Below are 7,133 nucleotides of genomic sequence, written 5' to 3'. Positions count from 1 at the left end.
CCCCCCCGGGCCCCCCCCCTCATCCGGCGGGGGGTGCCGCGGGCGGGCGCCGGGAGGGGGCGGGGCCGCCAAGGGGGCGGGGCTCGCGCGCCCACTCCGCGCAGGTGCCCCGCCCTCGCAGGCCCACCCCGCCCCCCTCGCACGCCAACCAATGGCGCGGCGAGGTCGGCTTCTATGCAAATCTGCAGAGGCCTCGGCATTCATTGAGAAAAGCTCAGAGCCCACCCCGCCCTCCCCCGCCTCTCTGTCTTCTTCCTTCCCCTCCTCCAGATTCCTTGCCCTATTTCTTTACTGTGTGAACAGGAGCGTGTTTTGGACAAATGGGAGAACTGGAAGCGGCCCCTTGCAATCAAGCACTATCCCTAATTATGCATTTAAAACATTAAACAGGTCCGACGGCGGAAAAGCAGGTTCCGGAATAAAACTGGAGGCGAGGGGGAGGGGTCGCATCTCGACATTGCCGGATCCGAGAACAGCTTGTGTGAGGTCCCTGAGACATAATCTTTTCTGACCCTCCTATTATCTGAACGCATTCCTGGGAGCCTGGCGATCCCGCCATCTACACAGGAAACGTCGGCAGGGCGGAGTGGGGGGTGGGGGATGGCGGAGGTCTCGTAGAGTTGTTCTTCAGCTACAACAAGTATATTTCAGACCTCTGTCCAGTCACCCCGTTTTCTCAGAACGGTGTCTGAACATGTGCCACCTCCCTGAAGGGTAAATATTTTTAATGCCAGTTTTACAGATGAAGAAACTGACTTATAGAGAATTTAATTATTTTTCCTGGGTCGCACAGCCATATGGGACCCCCAACCCCTTAACCACGACTCTACCATACTCCTCCATGAATAACAAGCAAAGAATATCTAGGGATGACTTAGCTGGAAGGAATAAAGATGGGATGCTCTTGCTTACAGCCTTGGGAGTGAGAATTCAGAACCCCAGGCCTTTCCCCCCACACACACCACTTGTAAAGTAAGGGCTGTACCTTGGGTCTCCCTTTCCTTTTGTCTCTCTGGAGCTGCCAACACAGAACCTAATTAATGGCTGCGTTTATAACAAGTGGCCCACTAGGACCACAGAAAAAACTACAGTCTTTGGTTCACACAAATCCCTCAGTTCCTTCTTCTCAAAAGTTGATTGCAAGGCCTTGTGCTGTCAGTGCTAAAAAGGCAAGACTCTCCCTTGAGGAGCTCACAGCCTGGCAGGTTGCAGAGGAGCTTCGTAATAGAATCAGAGTACAGTGTTGATTGAACCTCCCTCACTGAGCTCCTGAAGGCTGCAGTAGCTTGCCTATCACCCCACAGGAGATGGTAGCCAAGTGGAGCCTCTGCTCTCCCAGGGACTGGGCTGGGCTCTTTCCAGCACAGTGGCATCACCTTTGGCAAGTGGGAGACCTAATCACAAAGGAATATTGATTCTCAGAATGACTTGCTCCCAGCTCTATGTTTAGTAACTCATTTAATTTGACAGGTATCTGGCCTCTCCCTGGAACTCAGACTGGATACATTGACTTTACAAGTTTAAGGGCAAAGAATGATCTGACAGAAAGAAAAGGAAAGATGTTCCTACCTTGGGGAGGAAGAGAGGGAGGGAGAAAACAGAAGAAAAGAGTAAGGAAAGGGAATGAAGTTAAAATTTTCCTAATATGTGCACATATATGTTTGGATTTTCATCAGATTTTGTTGACATTCACACTGGTAAAATACTTTTTCTGTTTGAAATATGAAAAGACTAAAATGCCAGCCCTTTTACTCCCCACTTCATCCCTTATTTGTCTCTATAAATCTTGTCCAAAAGCAAATTAACTCTAGTGATTTGTCAGTTAACTATGAATTTTCTGCTGCAATAAATGGCCACTAGGGGGCTGCAGAGACTTGCAACTTCTGATGAGCCGCCAGGGTTTACTGTCTTCCCTGGTAATTTCCCTAACCATTGCTTTTGCACCTCATGGACACAAGGGTCTCGATTAATTCTCATGCTTTTATAAGTTCTCTCAAACTTCTTACAAGAAAGGACAAGTGCCTTTCTCTGTAGATTAAATCACACTAAATCTCAAAAATATTGTTTCCTTTTTGTTAGATTATTTTGAAAAGGAGACAGGAGTGGGTCTTGACTGTCATCAGTCATTATGCATATGTATATGTAGGGTTGTCTATGTGGGTGTGTATGTTATATCACGCAGTGGCCTTTGGGGGGAAGGTATATATTATTATTTCATTTACAGAGAACAAAACAGCCAAGGCTCAGACAGGCAAAATAATTTGCCCAAGGTCAAACAGCAAGTAAATAAAAGAGTTGGAATTCAAAACAATGGTTTTTTACCTCCAAAATTTGCACATCCCTCTGGGACAAATTAGGCTTTTTCCTCATGCCTACAGCTATAATTTTGACACCTCTATCCTATATCAACATCATCAAGAGAATGGGTGATGGGAAAGTGCAGTAAAAAGTGAGTGGTGGAAACAGAGACAGAAAGATTAAAAGTGTGAGCAATGATAGCTGACATGTCTCATGTACTTATTATGGGCCAGCACATTTCAAAGAAATTCTCAAGCATTATCTTGTTTAATATTCACAGTAACACCATGAGGGGAAGTAATACTATCTCTGTTTTCAGATCCCAAATGGAAGCTCAGGGAGAGTAACTTCCCAACAACAAGGCTACACATGTTCCATAAGTTGAACCTGGATAGCCGACTAAGAAGTTCATACTCTGAAACCCTGGATGAGAGAAAATGGGATGGGGTGGAGTGGACTGAGGTGGGCAAAGATAAAGAAGCTGAAAGCTCAAATCAGAGAGAGATACAGAGGATAGGAGTGACAGAGAGGGCCAACATGAATGCTGGAAGCCCAAGCAGTCACCTTGCAGATGACTTGAGCTGTTAAATTGAGGGAGGAGAAAGTGAGCAGACCATGCACTGAGAGGACAAGACCAAGGAGGACACTGAGACCATCAACACCCTTCCCAGGAAATTTTCAGTTTCCAGAAATGGAGAAGTGGACAGCTCAGTCAAGGAGGTATTTGAATTTCTCTATAAGGGAAACAACAATAATAAATCCAGGCAGTGGGACTAGGCAAAACATACCTCACAACTGCAACATCTGACGGAGGCCTGCAGGATTAATTGAGTCAGGCATTCAGTTGGTCAACAGATATTTCTTGAGCACCAAATATATACAGGATGCTGTTCAAAGTTCCAGAAATATTGCTTTAAACAAGATAAATAGAGTCCTTCTCCTCAAGAAGCTTACACTCTAATGGTGGGGGACAGACAATAAACATGCAAGCGTATAAGGTCATTTAAGATAATAAGTGCTATGAAAAAACAAAATAAGACCAGGCAGTACATGATGACTTATATCCTGAAGTTTCTAGGATCTAAATTAAGAACAAATCTTCTATCAGTGAAATTGAAAAGAAAGAAAAGAAATTCATGCTAATTTTGCTGTCATACCACAAAGTGCAAGTCACAGCCACAGAGTGTCATAAATGTTTAGTTGAGATGGAAAAGACATTAATTTGTGGGGGGAAGACATGAATGGAAACGTGTTCTGATTGATGGCAATTGGGTTTGGTACTATCTGCAGTTTCAGGCATCCATTGGGGGTCTTAGAGCATATCCCCCAAGGATAAAGGGGGACCATTGCAGCCACATATGGTTAATGGCTACCGTATTGGGTAACTCAGGTCTAAATCATAAATCTGAGCATGAGACGCCTTCACTGAGCTGTCCAGTGTCTTCTCATTGCAATCAAAATTCAAACTTTTTACCATGGCCTATGCAACCCTAAATGATCTGGATCCTGGTTACCCCTTCAACCTTTATACCCTCCATTCACTATGTTCCAGCCAACTTACTGGCCCCTGGACATGCAAATCTATTCTCATCTCAGGGCCTTTGCCCTTGATATTCCTTTGCTTAGAACATTCTCCCTTAGAATCTTTGTATGATTGCCTCCTTCCCACCAATCAGGAATGCCAGCATCACTCTCTTGCACTTTGGGACCATTAGTAAGTAAAATAACTTGAACACAAGCACAGTGATACTGATACAGTCGACGTGATAACAGAGAGCGGTAAGTGACTAGCGGACGGAGATCATCCCCAGTGTGGATCCCCTGGAGAAAGGGATGATTCACGTCCTGGATGCAATGAAGCGGGATGGCATGAGATTTCATCACACTGACTCAGAACAGCGTGCAGTCTAAAACTTATGAATTGTTTATGTCTGGAATTTTCCATTTAATATTTTCAGACCACAATTGACCAAAGGTAACTGAAACCATGGAAAGTGAAACCGCAGATAAGGGAGGACACAAATATCGAACAGTTGAAATGTGTCTATTACAAACTGAAATGTGCTGTAAGGGGGGAAATACACACCACATTTCAAATATTTAGTATGAAAAAATATGCAAAATCTCTCATTAGGAATTTTTCATATTGCTTACATGTTTTAAGTATTTGGGGTATATTAGGTTAAATAAAATACATTATTAAAGTTAATTTTACCTTATTAAAATTAATTTTACTTTTTTAATGTAGCTACTGAAAATGTATTCCTGGTATGGACAAGAATTTCAACCTTTTGGGCCTGACTTCTCATGTTTAGAAGTGAATTCTAATCTCTTTCTGACCAAGTTGTTGTAAGAATTAACTAAATATTATAGCAAATGTGAGATCTCCTGAGAGCCTGACACATTATAGGTACTTGCTACGCTAGAGGAAGTAAGAAATTATGGTAAAATTTAAAATACAAGGACAGGGTAGTGATGTGTCTGGCTATCAGGCCCATAGAACCTGTGGTGACCAGGCTGACCTTGACTTCTTGGCTGCCTTGGGATGAATGGATTGACCTAGAAATGATCTTGGACAACGAATCAGTAAGTCTGAGGTATCCAAGCATGAGCGCATGAGAGAGAAAGAGAGAGGGAAAGAGACAATAAGAACAGAAGAAAAGGAGGAGAGAGCAGATGGAGGGGAGAAGGAGATGGATGAAAAAGGGCAAGAGAGAAATCAATAAGTAGAACTGAAGCTAGATGTTAGAAGATACTTATCACTAAGACATTCAGAAACCCACAACCAGAATAGCTTACCCTGGGCCAAGAGTAACAATTAGGACCCAGAAGAAACATTCAAGTGAACCAAGAATTTACATTCAGGAAACTGGATTTTAATCACAACCTTGCTTCTCGGAGGCTCTGTGATCTTGGAAAAATCCTTGATTTATCTGAGCTAATGCAGGAAATTAGAAAAAAGGACCAGGTATGGTCTTTAAGACACAAACCTAAAATTCTATGTGAGATTCTTCAAGTGGTCACAAGGCCTCATCCAAGATTGGGGACCAGAGCTGACAAACAGTAGAAGGAAACTATGAGCATCCAGGAGAACCAGGAACAGAACTTGGACCTAACACTGAACAGAGGAAAAAAAAACCCCAAAGATTTCTTTTTAAAAATGACGCTACCACTGGATAAACATGAGCTCTAAATCTGTAGCTTGCAATTGCTGACCAGTTATACATAAGATGTCTTCTAATAATTGTCATGCTAAAAGAAAAGTCATTAAATAATAATTTAATCATTACTTATTAAGGACCAACTATGTGCTTCACTTTGCATGATGTGCCCAGGAAGGATATTGTGGTGACTAAAACAGTCTAGGTTCCTACTGTCATGGAGCCTTGATAAAATTAAATGAAAAAATACCCAGAATACATAATTGAATCCATGCCTATGCTACGACTAAGCAAAAATTACAAAACAAAAAAACAAACAAAAAACCCCCAAAATACTGGAGGAAAACATTGAAAAATAGACTTATTGGGGTGGCAGAATTAATGACTTTTTAACAGTTTTGTGTAATAAATAATAATACAATTTGAATCCCATAAAGAAAATGGATCTGTCAGTGTAGCTAGGTGATAGTGTAGTAACAACAACAAAAACCCAAATCTTAGTAACTTAACAATGAAATATATTCTTCACATAGTCCATGTCCATTTCAGGCAAGCAAAGGACTCTGATCATCATAGTCATCTAGGGATCCAGGCTGATGGGACAGCCATGCTTGTGAACTTGAAGGATCTTGCTCCAGCCTGGAAGTGGCACGTGTCCACTCACAACTCTGGCTGGAAATATTCACATGGTCCCACCCTATCATGAAAGGGTCTTCAAGGTGGAGAGCCAGAAACAGCTAGAAAACAGCCTTACTGCCTCCAAAAGAAGGGGAAGATCTGCAAGGTTGTATTAGATTACTTAGACTAGGAAGGGTCCAGAAGACTAGAGTTACCCAGAGAAGAAATGACCTTGACTCCCCAGGGATCGACTGTGAAGCTGGGAGCCCAGCCCACATCAGATAGCACAGCCTCTCCTGGACATGCTTCCAGTCTGTGCATACAACATCATGGAAAATGAGAGAGCTCCAAGTGCTCTCTTCCCTCCAAGGGCATGACGTAAGAGGTGTCAAAGATGCAGAAAAAACCTTTCCTAAGCACCAAAGAGTGACAGCTCTCCTCTGGAAACTATAAACAACCTCACATCTACAGAAGAGAGGGGAAACAATAAGAGAGATAAAAGCGATCTGTGTCTCACAGCAATCCTGTGTTTGCCAAAGCACAGTACATTAGGGAAGAAGCGGGGAGCTGTTACAGGACCTAGCAAGTGTTGGTCCTATCACCTGCTGCTATCCTAATGTGTTCATGCCTTTTTAAATATCCTTTTTGGCTGAGGAAGATGAAAGAAAACTTTCTGGGTAATTTGGTTACCAATATAGCCTTCTTGAAAAGCCTTTGTAAGGGCTTCAAACCAACGTGTAGCATCCATTCCATTTAGTTCTCTCTGACTTTCAGCCAAGACAAATTAGGGCTCTGGCCTCTGACTTTTAGTGGCATCAAGGAGAAGGCTTTGGTGTCTGAGAACTTAATCATGTCTACATGATGAATCAGACTGACAGTAGGCAAGTCAATCTCTGAGCAATGGGTCACATCCAATTAATCTGCTCCAGTGGTCTTAATGATCAAATACAAGATGGTTCCCACTGGCCGGCCTTATCTGATCCTTCATTTCACATCTGTGTTGTCCTGCCTGCCTTCCTTTCTCATCCAGACCCTGGGATGACTGAACCCCTTTGA

The sequence above is a fragment of the Galeopterus variegatus genome, unplaced genomic scaffold (genome assembly GCF_000696425.1).
Source record: "Galeopterus variegatus unplaced genomic scaffold, G_variegatus-3.0.2 Scaffold3552, whole genome shotgun sequence".
Classification (NCBI taxonomy): domain Eukaryota; kingdom Metazoa; phylum Chordata; class Mammalia; order Dermoptera; family Cynocephalidae; genus Galeopterus; species Galeopterus variegatus.
Note: the sequence above shows the minus strand (reverse complement) of the source record.